The 16,092-nt window shown below is 36.5% G+C and overlaps 1 non-coding gene across 1 annotated transcript; it reads right to left on the bottom strand.

Moving 5' to 3' along the window:
- Positions 1 to 13,120: 13,120 nt before the first annotated feature.
- On the bottom strand, positions 13,121 to 13,227 carry LOC139879191 (small nucleolar RNA R71). The gene has a single exon (XR_011770044.1). It is a non-coding gene; the product is annotated as a small nucleolar RNA R71 (small nucleolar RNA).
- Positions 13,228 to 16,092: the final 2,865 nt, after the last annotated feature.

The following is a 16,092-nucleotide window of genomic DNA, read 5'->3' as shown; positions in this document are numbered from 1 at the left end:
CGTATTAGACCGTTGCATACCGTTTAGATCATCTGACTCAATCGAATTCCATTCATCCTACATTTCATGTGATAAACTTAGAGAAGTGTCTTGCGGAACAAGAACTTGTTATTCTTTTATATGAGCTTACTATTGATGACAAACACCACTTTATAGGGGAACCGGTTGGAATTATGAATCGTGAAACCAAACTTCAAAACAACGTAAAATCCCGATTTTCAAAGTTCGTTGGAATGCCAAGACCAAATGAAAAGGAAGTACCCTCACTCATTCGTAGATTTAGCAATGTAAGGTCTCTAGGAAGAAACAACGACTACTACTCCCAACTAAATTTCGGGACGAAATTTCTTTTAAGGTGTGGGTAATGTAACAACCCGACTTTTTCCGTTAATTTATTTTTTACACCCATCTTTTTCTTTAAATAATATCTTTCGTTATCTAGATTCGTACCTTCCGTTAATTAGCGTTATCAATATTTCAGTTATTTGATTTTAACATCTCTCGTTTACTCTAGCGTTTTAATACTTCCCGATATTTAATTATAAAATCTCTCTTCACCCTAGCTTATTTAAAATATTTCGTTCGGTTTTTTCACGCAGCCGCTTTCAAACTCGAGGGACCAAAGTCGCCAAGGGACCAAACTAGTGACTAGGTCAACTAGTCAAGTCCCTCACCCTCCACTCATTCATTCACCTCCTCTTTCTTAATACTTCCATTTCTGCTCTCAACTCCCAAATCCATTCAATCATCATCTAAATCATTTCAAGGAAGCAAACATCAAAAAAAATTGTACTTTTGTAATCCTCTCATCATCCTCTACATTTTGATACTAATTTCACTACTTGGGGTAAGGTTTCTAAAAACTCTAGATTTCTCTAATTCAATTTATAAACATGAAAGTTAGTGTCTATAGCTCATTGGGTTGATGTATATGTAATTTGGTTGCTTGATTTGCTTGTATGAGTAACTAGCTTGAATATGAAAAATGGGTTAGTTTAATCCTTGATTTTGGTTAATGAAATTTTGTTAGATGTTAAAGTTCATGTGTGAATTGTGTTACTAACTTCATATGCTTCGATTTGGTATGTTGGATGACATGAAAACCTTACATTAACATGATTATTGATTTTGTGATTCTTGGTTAGGGTTTGATAGATTTTAAAATGAACATTTGATGTCTTAAACGATAATCAGCATTGTTGATAAGTGTTTGGTTGCAATGTATGTTTAATTACCTTCGAAACGGCGTATTGTATATGTAAATTGGACTCCTGAGTCATGAAATGCATTTTATGAACTTGAAACTTTGATAATGAACTTTTAACGATCACTTGACGAGAAATCGGTTATTGTAAATGATGTTTTTGTTTGATGAAATGTGTTAGTTGTATTCCTCATTAAATTACCTTTCCAACGATATAAGATACGTGTTTTGAATGTTTACGGTTCTCGATTTATGGTTATTCGAAGTTTGATTCGTGCATACCACAAATCAGCAAAACAACTGCTGAAAAAGGCCACTTCGTGATCGCGAGGTTTGGGCTCACGGTTGCGAGATGCTGAAAAAGGCCACTTCGCGGTCGCGAGGTTTGGGCTCAGGGTCGCGAGATTTTCCCTGACCAATCCCACTTTTTGATTTTTGCAATTTCGTTCCCGCTTACTCGCAACTCCGTTTAACATGAAATTTTGCCAACATGCTTATATATGACTACGTTTTTATGTGTAAGGGTCGGAAACCCGACCCGACCCCGTCGACTTTGACTTTGACTTTGACTTTGACCAAGTTTGACTTTTAGTCAAACTTAACCAAACGCTTATGCAATCGTTCTAACTTGCGTTTATACTTATATCTTGCATGAAACTTGAAAATTTGACTCACATGCTATATTAATTGATTCGTAACGAGCCATAGGACTAATTGAACACATTTCGACCGACCTTGTGTCGTAACCGGTAATTGATACAACTTATTTGTTTAGGTCAAGACTAAACAACTTTCATTGCACAATGTTTAATTTCAAATACTTTGGCTAGCAACTACGATGAGATCATAGTCCCACTTTTACTCTTTTATACTTATATTTGGGATGAGAAAACATAAATGTTTCGTTTTACTAAGTGAACAAAAGTACGAAAAAACCATTCTACGTACGAGTTAGAACAAAAATGCCACAATTCAATTATCATTAGTTACACTTGCAGGGTGTAAGCGAGAACTTATGTTGTATGGCCATATGGGTTTTACAAACCCTCATCTAGACGGTTCGACCGTTGGAGGATGAAATGTATTTTTGAGTATAAGTGTAGGTTCTAACATTATATTAATGGGGTTCGTGACAGTTAAGTCTTGATAATTGGGTGCTCGTGATAACAACAACAACTTTTAGAATGGGTCACTATTATTTCCACGTTATAAATCTTGTGGTTCAAATTTTACTTACTCACTTACTTACTTACTAAACCTATGATTTCACGAACGTTTTCGTTGACAGATTTTCTATATTTTTCTCAGGTCTTTGCATGCTAAGTGATACATGCTTCTGCACTCTATTTTGATACTTGCTTGGATGTCGAGTATACATGCATATTTGAAGCGTCTTTTGACTTTATCTTAAATTGTGTCGCATAGTTTGCATTTGTACTTAAAACGTTGTAACGTAACTAGTTGTCGAACTACTTTTGTAAACTTGAAACACCATTACATTGAAATGAATGCGACATATTTTTGGTCAAACGTTATACTAAAGACTTATGACCACGTAACGGGACCTAAGTTGACGGCGTCGCCAATGACGATTTGGCGGGGTCACCACAGATATCATAAAACCGCAAAACCAATACACATATAACCGCCACCGAATATACACAAAAAGAAAGCATTTTGTGTGGTTCAGAGAAACCTAACTTTAGCACCATAACAAAAGGATATTATGTACCGTTAGAAATGCAAATTAACCAAATAGCTCCAGTGTTTCAAAATTCGGAATTACTCGGGGAATACTTGGAAAGTACTTGGTCAAACTCAATCAAACTTGGTCAAACATGGTCAAAACATGGTCAAAATCAGTCAAAACTCGAGACTAATCAGAAATCAGTCAAAATAGGTCAAAACACGGTCACAATTGGTCAACGTCAAACTTAGTCAGCACCCGAGTGCTCCCCAAGTAGTGCCCGAGTTGCCAAGTCTAGAGATTGAGAATTAAAAGATTGTATTGATCAGTTTTTGTATTCATAAACTTGAATTGATACAATTGTGTTAATCTTTTATTACAAACTGCTATGTGTTTATATACACTAAGAAAAAATAGCTAATTCTACTTGAAGGATGGATCCAATTATACTTTTGGAACCCCTTTTACAAATGAGGAAATAGCTGTTGAGATGGGCCATTTGTGCCTTCTGTTGTTTCCGTTGCCTTGTCTTGCTAAAATTGGAAATGATGAAGGTTAACCCTTCTGATACAAGTCAACCTTTACTATAACAGGAAATGTACACTTTTGGTTTCGTATTCTAACACTCCCCCTCAAGTTAAATAGTGGGGTTTCCGATATTCAACTTGCTAAAAACTTCACTAAAGAGTCTTTCGTTAACTGATTTGGTGAGGATGTCGGCTAGCTGGTCTTCTGATCTGATTGATGGAAGTGAAATAATCTCGTTATCTAACTTTTCTCTGATAAAATGTCTATCTATTTCAACATGTTTTGTTCGGTCATGTTGAATAGGATTTTCTGAAATAGCGATGGCTGCTTCATTGTCGCACAAGATTTGAATTGCTTCTTGTGGTGGAAAACCAATCTCCGTTAATAGCTTCTTGATCCATAATGCCTTGACCACTCCTTTGGCTATTCCTCTGAATTCTGATTCGGCACTTGAAAGAGAGACAACCTTTTGTTTCTTACTTCTCCATGCAACTAAATTACCCCCGACAAGTGTGAAGAATCCGGATGTAGATTTTCTATCCCCTTTTTCTCCAGCCCAGCTTGCATCTGTATATATTTGAGTTCTTAAGTGTCCATGTCTTTTAAACACAACTCCATGATCTGCTATTTTCTTCAAGTATCTGATGATTCTCATTACAGCTTCCATATGGTGAACTTGTGGTTGATGAATGAATTGACTCACAACTCCAATTGCATGTGCTATATCAGGTCAAGTGTGAGCAAGATAGATGAGTTTTTCCACCATCCTTTGGTATTGTCCTTTATCAGCAAGATCAGCTTCATCTTCCATATACAGCTTTTGGTTTGGAATCATGGGAGTATCAGCTGGTTTGCAGTCAATATACCTGTTTCTGCAAGAAAATCAAGAATATACTTCTTTTGACAGATAAATATTCCCTGTTGGGATCGTAATACCTCAATCCCCAAAAAATATTTAAGTCTGCCCAAGTCTTTCATTTCAAATTCTTTAAAGAAGTTCCTTTTTAAGTTAGAAATTTCCTCTTTATCATTTCCAGTTATTATCATATCATGAACATAAATGATTAAGCATGTAATTAAATTTTTCTTTTGTTTAAAAAAGAGTGTATGATCCGAGTTACTTTGTTTAAAATCATATTTCTTCATAAACAGTGTGAATCTCCCAAACCAAGCCCGTGGGGATTGTTTTAACCCATATAAAGCTTTCTTAAGTCGACAAGCTTCCCCATTTTTAAAGTTTCTAGAGAATCCTGGAGGGGCTTCCATATAGACTTCTTCCTTTAGTTCGCCATGTAGAAAGCCATTCTTCACCTAAAATTGGTGAAGTGGCCATTCTTCATTCGCAGCAACTGAGAAAAGAACCCTGATGGTATCAATCTTTGCAACAGGTGAGAAAGTCTCGGAATAATCTATTCCATATGTTGGAGTATATCCTTTGGCAACAAGGCGTGCTTTATATCTTTCAATGGTGCCATCGAGTTTTCGTTTGATTGTAAACACTGATCGGTGTCGAAGGGCCGGTCAAAAATAGCCTAATCACTCTACTTTCGATAGGGTAAGCAGGATTCGTTCCTCGGGAAGTTATGGTCAACTAGCAAGCAATTTCAATATTGGTTTGTTTGTTTAACTAAAAGCTACTAAGATTAATCAACTAATATTAAAACTTAAAACTTAAACTAGAGTGCAATTGAGAGTATTGAGATGTAAACAATGAGAGTAAAGCCTTTATCCTTTCACAATCCCAATCTAACATGTATTCATTCAAACAAGTATTATGTTTACCAAATGTTGATCAAATTTCATAGACAAGACTTCTTAAGTTCATCAATTTTATTATCTTAGGATTGGACTATGCAACCTAGACAATATGTCTTTATGCCTAATCTAATTAACACTAAGTTGGATCAAGAACACACTGTTAAATCACAATAATTCAACTTGCAATAACAAAGCATAGAACTTGCATTAATCAACAATTTATTTGGTTCACAATATCATAATCCAAAAGTATTAAAACATCATGAACCACATAACTTGAATGAAATCATACATATTTAATTGTTCATGGAAAGGATAAAGTTAGGAAAACTAGCCAAGCATGTTGGTGATGATAATCATGAAGATTCTTGAAGATTGCATGATGAACAACACTTGAATCCTAGCTTGAATCCTTGAGCAATGATGATTTTGGAATGTTATTGTGTGTTTAGGGATGATCTCTGCTGCAAAAACTGGTGGAAAAAGTGTCATCTTCGTAACCCTAATGCTCTCTTTATATAGGGGTTAGATTACTTGTTCACAAAGCTAAAATTCATATTTTCCGGCATCAGAAATCTTGTACAGGCGTATTTTACGCCAAGTCTGGCGTATTTTACGCCAATGTTAAATCCAGCATGGTGTATTTTTACGCCAGAAACTCAATTTTTCCCTAGGACTGATTTGAGATGTGGCGTATTTTACGCCAAAACTGGCGTATTTTACGCCAGTGTTAATTTCCTGGTTCCCTTTTTGATCTTTCCATTCTTGCCTGCAATTCACCTTTAAACGCCGTTTTCTATCTCGTTTCACACCAATATCTTTTCTTCCCTTTAAAACACAAAACCACATCAAAGTATCTCCTTTTTCACTCAAATATGGCTACTTTCACGTTATTAAGCATAAACGATCGTGTCAAATAAGGACCGATCAAACCCCCCACACTTGGCTTTTGCTTGTCCTCAAGCAAATCTGTTTTTAACTATAAAACAACTATACCTAAGTAGCCTTGATTCAAATAACTTTTCGCAAAACACTTTTATCTATGAATTGAGATGTAAAGGCACCTTGGGTCAATCACTCAATACCTCAAACAATTTTTTTCACCTCAACTACATCAAACCACAAAATGTTTCTCCTAGCACCTTTCCTTACTTACTAATTCCAACACTATGCATAACATTATAAGCCTCAATCATTTTCCCAATTAACAAATTGATCAACACTTAGCACTAAGTTAAACAAATATCCATCACAACTTTTTCATGATCCATACTTAATCTTTTAACAATAAATACAAATGTATCTAGATAGCATGTCAAAAGAATCACAAAATGGGTTAAATTACATCCGGAATGGGTTTATTGGGTTAGCCATGACTATGATAAAAATTGGTGTAAAGCGGTTACGAATGTCGAATCAATCGAACTTTATAAGGTTTAGAAATTTTAACGTGACCCTCATTCGTACAAAGATAAATAATCTTAAATCGGAATGTCAACTATAACTAGAATCATGCATATGTTTGTGTTTTTATCCTCCTTAACTTCGTAACTAACCAAACTCATACCCTTGTCTACATTAGTATTAAGTGCATAAAGGTTCGTTAAAAACGATTAGTTCAATTAAACCAATGAACCTCCTAAGTCTAGTTAGAAATACCTTATAACACAAGCCAGGTGAAGCGGATATTGGTTACATTGCCCATTTTTGCGAGGCATTACATGAAAGGTATAGGTACTTTTATGAGGTTATGAGAAGTCTTATTTTGATTTTGACTCTACACTTCAACGAGAACGAATTTTACGCCTCAGTGGTCCATGCTTTATAAGGCACTAGTTTCACAATTTTTGGCATACTCTTCTTCTACTCTCTTTTTCATTTTTTTTACCACGCCTCAGTGGTCCATGCTTTTTAGGGCACTCGTTTCACAATTTTTGGCATATATTTTAAATTCGTCTCTTTCACTTCCTCCTTTTTTTTTGATATCACAATATATACATATTTAAGACATTTAGGATGTAACGGTGAATGTATGGTGATGGTTACAATGATATCGTGCATGATGTAGATGATGGGTGTTGGGTGTGGTGAATATCATTGTCATAGCTTGTGATATAAGGACTTCCGTTGGACCTTTGCCTAGGAAAGAGTAAACTCTACAAGGGTTGCACCAGTGACGATTATTATGGTTATGAACTTATGTACAAATGTGTAAATCATGGAATCCAATGTGGAACCTAGGAGACCACTCTGAGTCGAATTAGTTAAAAAGCCACAAACACTATAACATGATAGCCAGTTATAATTGAAATTCTAATTTAAACCAATTATGTCTTAGAAAAAATGAGTTGCGTTTTCACCTAATGTTACTACGTCTAAACAAGATAAAGTAGGATTAAATTCGACATTAATAACCAAAAATTAAGGGTAGGAACGAGAAATTGGTTTTTCTTTGGTTTAATTCTAAAGGCTCGGGCTGCTAATGGTAACTAATTGATTCAAGTACACAATTGTGTACTAACGACCTGGGTGGACTGGCTTAAAAATGGTGTAAAATAAAAAAAAATATGGTTTAAAAAGAAAATCCTAAAGTGTTTCTTTATCATTCATGTTACCTAGAATACAACAATGGGATCTCATTTTCATCCTTTCTTTTCTCCATGAGAATACTGTAGTGACCCTAACTTTTCCATAATTATATTTTACATGAGATTAATATTTACATGAATAAATGTTTCCAACATGTTAAGCAATCAAACTTGTTAAGACTTGATTAATTGAAATAGGTTTCATATAGACAATTGACCACCCAAGTTGACCGGCGATTCACGAACGTTAAGAACTTGTAAAAACTACATGATGATATATATATATATATGGATATATATATATATATATATATATATATATATATATATATATATATATATATATATATATATATATATATATATATATATATATATATATATATATATATATATATATATATATATATATATATATAGTTAACATGATATTATGATAAGTAAATATCTCACTAGGTATATTAACAATGAGTTATATACATAAAATGAGACTATTAAATTAAGAAATTCGAAACGATATATATATAACGGTTATCGTTATAACCACGTCTTACTAAATTACATATGTATCATATTAAGATATTTTTACACTATATTTAACATGATAAAATGATAATTATATATATCATTAAGTATGTCAACAATGAACTACATATGTAAAAGAAGACTATTAACTTAAGAATTTCGAAACGAGACATATTTGTAACGATTATCGTTGTAACGACATTTTAATGTAAATATATCATATTAAGATATATTCATATATCATGTTATAATGATAATGTAATAATTTAACATCTCATTAGATATATTAAACAATGGGTTAACTCCATTAAATGAGATCGTTAACTTATAAGCTTCAAAACAAATCTTACATGTAACGACTAGTGATGACTTATCGACTCAATTAAAATGTATATACATGTAGTATATTAAGAAGTATTTTTACATTTTTGGAAGACTTCAATACACCTATCAAAGTACTTCTATTTAACAAAAATACTTACAATTGCATTCTCATTCATTTTCATCAACAATTCTACTCGTATGCACCCGTATATGTACTCGTACAATACACAGCTTCTAGATGTATTTACTATTGGTATATACACTTCAATTATCAGCTCTTAGCAGCCTTAATGAGTCACCTAAACATGTGGGAACTATAATTTGGCAACTAGCATGAAATATCTAACAAAAATACAAACTAATGGAGATTATAAGTCTACCCTTGAATCACGTTTTTAGGAGCATTATTATCACTTTCATTTTCCAACTTTCATGCATCAAACTACTCTCTCTCAAGTTCTCTCTTCATGTTCTAAGTGTTCATCATCATCTTCATCAAAAACTACATCAATCTAGCTCATAAATCCAATCTTTAATCAACTTACAAAGCAACAACTCAAAAACACATCAAGAACACTTTCAAGTTTGCTAGCTTACTTCCAACCTTGCAAATCCATTCCAAGTAATCATCTAAGATCAAGAAACCTTTGTTATTTACAGTAGGTTATCTTTCTAATTCAAGGTAATATTCATATTCAAACTTTGATTCAATTTCTATAACTATATCTATCTTGATTCAAGTAGTAAAGTTACTTGAACTTGTTTTCGTGTCAAGATTCTACTTCAAGAACTTTCAAGCCATCCAAGTATCCTTTGAAGCTAGAGCAATTTTTTTCACTTCCAGTAGGTTTACCTACTAAACTTAAGGTAGTAATGATATTCATAACATCATTCGATTCATATATACAAAGCTATCTTATTCGAAGATTTAAACTTGTAATCACTAGAACATAGTTTAGTTAATTCTAAACTTGTTCACAAATAAAGTTAATCCTTATAACTTGACTTTTAAAATCAACTAAACACATGTTATATATCTATATTATATGCTAACTTAATGATTTAAAACCTGGAAACACGAAGAACACCGTAAAACCGGACATACGCCGTCGTAGTAAAATCGCGGGCTGTTTTGGGTTAGAAAAATAAAAACTATCTTAATCTTTGAATTGAAGGTTTGTTTTCTGGAAAAATAATATTTCATATGAACATGATACTATATCCAAAAATCATGGTTAAACACAAAGTGAAGGTATGTTTTTCAAAATGGTCATCAAGACGTCGTTCTTTCAACTGAAATGACTACCTCTTACAAACACGACTTGTAACTCATATTTCCGACTATAAACCTATATTAGATTAGTAATATTTGGTTCAATATGAAACCATAGGAACTTGAATCACTCAAAACGGATTTGAAAAGAAGAAATGACGAGTAAAACAAAATTGGTAAAAATTACTAGTTTTAGCTACGAAAATTTTATAACAAGTTCTATACCAACCATATACTAGCTAACTTTTCTTTTATTATATCATGTAATCTTGAGTAGTTAAGACAATATTGACACAATACGTCGGATAAATCGAAAGACACCACATACACAATTGATATCGGCTAAAAAGTCACGTTTTCACCCCAGTATTAAGGCCCAAAAACAAGAAAGATTCGAACTTTGTCGGCAAAATACCCACTTCATCAGTTAGAATTGAAGAACAAGTAATTACGAAGGTGGTGCAAAAAAGAATCAAGAGAATCGGAGCTAAAACGAAGATTCTAGAGCGAAAACGGTGAAAGACAAGAAATCAAGTTACGATCCAGGGAATCAAGGCTGGCCAGCATAAAATCCGGCCTGCCATACGGGCTGCCATACGGCCTGCCTGTATGGGTACGGCCTGCCAATACGGCCCAACAAATGCCCATGGAAAACGGCCTGCCAAATACGGCCCACCATCCGGCCTGCTAAACGGCCTGCCGGTCGTATTTTTGCATATTTCAAGTCTATTTAATGGGTCTTTATCATTCATTCCAACACACACTTCAATTCACTTCTTTCTCTCTCTTGTACAATATTAGTCATACTCTCAAGGCCTTCGACTCCGTGCGGGAAACCTAGTACCCGGAGAAGAACGCTGAAGATTGTATTAGGAGCGGTCTGGAGTCTTGAAGTTGTCACTTTTGTATTCAGAACTCGTTTAATCTACTGGTACTTCTATCCTTTATCTTATATAATGTTTTATGATATTGTTTCCATGATTAGTGAGTATTTATCTTTAGTGTATGCTTTGATGTAAGCAGTTATAATGCCGAAATAATATTATGGCTTGTGTATGCTGTCGAAATGCTTTCCGATTATGCTTTAAACTCAATCGTTTTTCCCACTAATAGAACGTAGTTATAGGCTCTATTATTGGGAAGTCGCGAACCCCGATTCAGAGTACACTATCTGTGTCATCCCTTGGTAAGAGAAGTCTATTGGACACAACGTAAGATCGACTGAGGCACACCGGTTGTAGTAAGTCTATCAAGCTTTGGATTCCGACTGAGGACTCTTTCGTAGTGAAACATCTGACTAGACTCTTAGTACATTGTCGGTCCTAGACCATGCTAGTGTAGTCACCAAGCATATAAACTTCGTACATGCACGCTGAAGCACAACGGTTGTTGTAAGCTGTACCTCTGCTAAGTAAGTCCATGGAACACGGTTAGTGTTGACCAGTACACTGCACCATAATGCGGTCTCAAGCATTGCACCCCGCTTGAGTGATTCTTAGTTAATTAAGGAACTGTTTGTTTAGACACATAAAGGATTGGACCGTTAGGATAACCGAACGTGTTCATGGAAGTCAGCTTGACTTGGCCATGGTGTTCTTTATGGTTGAACTCTTTTTAAGGGCCTAACTATCTTTTACCAATCATTAACGAAAGCATTGAAACACATCACATCTCTCGGATATGGTAAACCATGTATTCTATTACACTTAAGAAAGTTTAGACCATTTTGGAATGTTAATACGTCACCCAACCGAGTCGCTCAATTGGATGAGCCGTCTGAACGTGTATGCCTGTAGTCAGACTGCACGGGCGTCGGGGGTAAGGGACATTGCTGTCCAATCAGAATCTTCAAACCTAACGCAGTACCCAGTGACATGTCTTATGACAGGGGCGTTTAGGACTAGTGTAATGAATACAAGGCCTCTGCCTATTCATGAGCCAGCATTCCATAATCTCGGCAAAAAAACTGATAAAGTCATAGTATGCACCTACTTTTAACCTTATCTGAATTACAAATTTTATCGCATTTACTTTATCTATCTTATAGATTAGAAAATCCCAAAATAAATATTCACTACTCCCTAACTATCTTAGGCTAAAATATAGGTTCGATGTTACTGATATCTCAAAAATACGACCCTAGGTCATACTTCCCTTACTTATAAGGAGTAGTAAGATTTAGGCCCCGCTAAATATAAATTTAAAACAATACCTTCCTCCCACGAGTGGCTAATCCTGGCGAGCCGCGGCCAGACGACACCGCGTGAATAAAAAAAACCGTCCGTTTCGGTCATATCACGGGAGGATACTAGTTTTTGGCGTCGCTGCCGGGGAACTCAGGCAATACTACTCTCTATCAAACTTATTCACAAGCATTTAGTGGTGTCTAAGAAAGACAATTATACACGGACTTGGTTATTGGATTTTCCGAACAGTCGCCAATTATATTGGGACCAAAAGGATCCTGCCTCTCCGTAGTCAGCCTGGCCACTTGGTTTGTTGAATAGTTCGCGCGGAGCTCTGTTACCGAAATATCAGGGAATCAGTAGCCAGAACCAAAAACATATTCCACCGTAGGATAGTTAGTTAATTAGATTAGATTACTTTAGATTACTTTAGACTACCTTAGATTAGATTACCTTAGTTTAACCTAGGTTACAATTAGATTAAATTAGATTACCCTAGAATAAATTAGTTAGCTTATTATAATTTAGTTTATTTGCGAAAATTTAAAAATAAAAAGGCATACCCAGTGTATGACCCAAACCCGATCTAGACTAGGGCCATTGTTATTCGTACCTGATCCAGACGCAATAATCTCTAAAGCACGCAAGGAAGCAAGAATCAGAAATCAAATGGCGTTACGCGTTACTTTAGCAGAAAATACCAAACCCTCGATTGAAGGTCGAGGAGGACCAATCAGATTTCCAGAGATTCAAGGACACTCATTCGAGTTAAAACATCACATCATCCAGCTCATCCAGAATGGCTGTCAGTTTCATGGATTACCGAATGACGATCCTATTTCTCACATTGATAAATTCATATCTCTTTCGAACTCCTACAAACAGCCAGGGATAGGACAAGATATAGTCCGGCTATACTTGTTCCCCATTTCTCTCACTCATCATGCTCAAACCTGGTTTGAAGGATTGGAAAAAGATTCCATCACGTCATGGACGGACATGGCTACTAAATTCCTAACCAAATATTTCCCTCCTTCTAAACAAACCAAACTGAAGAATGACATCATTAACTTCAAACAAAGTTATGATGAATCTCTTTACACTGCATGGGAGCGATTCAAAACACTGCTGAAGAAATGCCCTAATCACCAGCTAGAACGGTCAGCCCAAATCTGTACCTTCTACAATGGTCTTACGGTAAATCATAGGACGACGATCGATGCAGCAGCTCAAGGAAATCTGATGAACCAAACCACAGACGAAGCATGGGAATTGCTCGAGAACATGACGATGCATCATCATGACTGGAACAGTGGTGAAACAACTTCATCATCTGCCCCACTCTCTGCACTTAACAATCAAACAGAGGCCATCAAATCCCTCGTGGATAAGATGGAATCTCTTGCCAAACAACTTGGAGAATTGAAGATGCAGCTGCAGTAGGTTAACCAAGCTCAGGCTTGTGTTAATTGTACCAACCCGTAACCCACTGAAGACTATCAAGTTGAGTACGAAAACCCTGACGGTTCAGTCTGTTACGTCCAATACCCAGCTCGTCCAGCAAACCCCGGATTCAATCAACCACCAAGGGTTAATCAATTTCAGCGAAGCAATCAACCTTTCCGCTATTGCTATCCACCTTATCTAGCCCAACAATCTCAATTGACCTACGATCAACCACTTCCACTCACTGGTCCCCCAGTTGAGGAGAATTCCCCTACCACCCAGATTACAAAAGCAACTAACCCCACTCTCGGAGCTAATGATCAGTTAACCCAGTTCATTCAAGGACAACAATAGCTAAATCAGAGAACTATAGCTAGACAAGATCAGACGGAGATACTAATGAGAAATCAATTGGCTCTTCTCAAAAGTTTGGAAACGCAGCTCGGACAGTTATCACAACGCCTTGAAACCCGATCGCAGGGAAGATTGCCAAGTAATACTATCTAAAATCCACACATAGAAAAAACAAAGCAAATGGATTCCGTAATCTCAGAGGAAGAACCACGGAGAAGATCAGCTAGGCTCAAGAACAAATCAACATATACTCAGAAGCTGATCCCTGAAACTCCAGTTCGCGTACCTTATCCTGGAAGGCTACAAGACGAACCATCCAAGCTTGATTCTTTCAAACTTGATGGAAGATTCCTGGATACCATGTCCAAAGTTCCCAACCAGAAGAGATACATCCGAAGGCTTCTTTCTACAAAGGAGGGGATACCAGACTCTAACAAAATTCCACTGAGTGAAGAATGCTCTGCATTACTCAGAAACTCTCTACCACCAAAGCTAGGAGATACGGGCCGATTCGTTTTCCCGTGTTCAATCTACCAATCTGGAACCATTCATGCGCTAGCAGATTTAGGAGCAAGTATCAACCTAATCCCCTACTCTCTCTACAAGAGATTAGAGTTAGGAGACTTGGCACCAGCCAAAATGACAATCCAACTTGCCGATCATACAATTCGCTATCCTAAGGGCATAGTTGAGAACGTCTTGGTGAAAGTCGACAAATTCTTGTACCCTACGGATTTCATAGTGATGGATATTAAGGAAGACCTACACACCCCAGTAGTGTTAGGAAGACCTTTCATGAATACGGCTAGGACTGTCATTGATATGTACAATCAAACCTTGATCTTACGATCACATAGGGAGAGCGTTACCTTCAAAATTGACCGACCAACCGATCTTTCTGGACAGGCAAAGATGTTTGCTATTTCCACCAGACGGATCACTTCCGATGATGAGTCTTCACCACCAGCCAATGATGTCGAGATGGCTGTCGAATCACAGTCTGTAAACGACCCAGAAATGGAAGAAGAGGATCCCAGTGAAGAAATAGAGGAAGAGGAGGAATCTGAAGAGGAAGAGGAAATGAAAGACGTAAAAGAAACTACGACAACACCCGTTCAAAGAATTGAGCGTCATGAAGAAATAATGAAGCTTGAGACGGCAGATCACAGTTTAATCATTCGCTTCAAAAAGAAGACTAATAAGGCTGAGGTTAAGGATATAGAAATTGATCCGGTAAGTATTAAAGTGGAGAATCAGAATACTGAAGAAACCCGTTCATCAGACACATCCTCAGAGGAACCAGATACCGATGATGACGAGGAAGAGCATCATGAAGACATTCCGAATAACTCACACTCTCCAACCGAACCAGATCGAGTCAATATTGCCACCTATGTTACGAAGCAGCTATCACGTATCTTCCATGAGTCCGCAGATCCTAGTTTCACATTTAAAGTTGGATGTCGGGAGATATACTCAAAGATGGTGAAATTGATACTTGGATCAGGATTGCTGTTCACTTCTTTCCAGCTTCGTCTCTTAACTAATATGTGCAAAGCAACAGACTCCTACTGTGGAGATCACTGTTCCGAAGACTTCGAAATTCTAAAGTTACAGTTTCTGACACTATTTGAAGACCTCCGAAATGAGCATCCCGTCAGAGAAATAATCAACACCAGCACTGCTTCTATGATTGACATTCATGGGTCAACCAGCAGGGCTGTGGATCATATTCTCATCGGACTTCAAGACTTATCAAGAGCCGAAACTGCACACTACTTATCTTTCAGAAGATCTTCAAGAGAAGTACCGGATCTGTTACCACTATTGGTCCGACACTTTCTCAGGATTTATCCACCAAGACTCACATTCCCTCGAGAAGACCAAGTTCATAACCATCAGCGAGGAATGTTTGCTTTTTGAAGCATCACTACGGTCGAGCCAACGACCTTAAACAAAAGCGCTTATCGGGAGGCAACCCGTGCAATAAAGTAGAGTAGAAGAATAAAGGATGACAAATGAGCCGATAAAGACGCAAGGAAACCAGCCGCATCTGCTAGGGGTATTTGTTTCTTTCGCTACTAGCTCAAGATTCAAACTATGCCACATCCTAGCTTATCACTAAGTGTGGGATAACACCCAATATAAACACTAGACAAATACTCCCAAATACTCAACTAAAACTCCTAAGTGTGGGATACACCAGGAACATTGAGGAC

The sequence above is a fragment of the Rutidosis leptorrhynchoides genome, chromosome 11 (genome assembly GCF_046630445.1).
Source record: "Rutidosis leptorrhynchoides isolate AG116_Rl617_1_P2 chromosome 11, CSIRO_AGI_Rlap_v1, whole genome shotgun sequence".
Taxonomy (NCBI): domain Eukaryota; kingdom Viridiplantae; phylum Streptophyta; class Magnoliopsida; order Asterales; family Asteraceae; genus Rutidosis; species Rutidosis leptorrhynchoides.
This window is presented reverse-complemented; position numbering and strand designations above follow the sequence as displayed.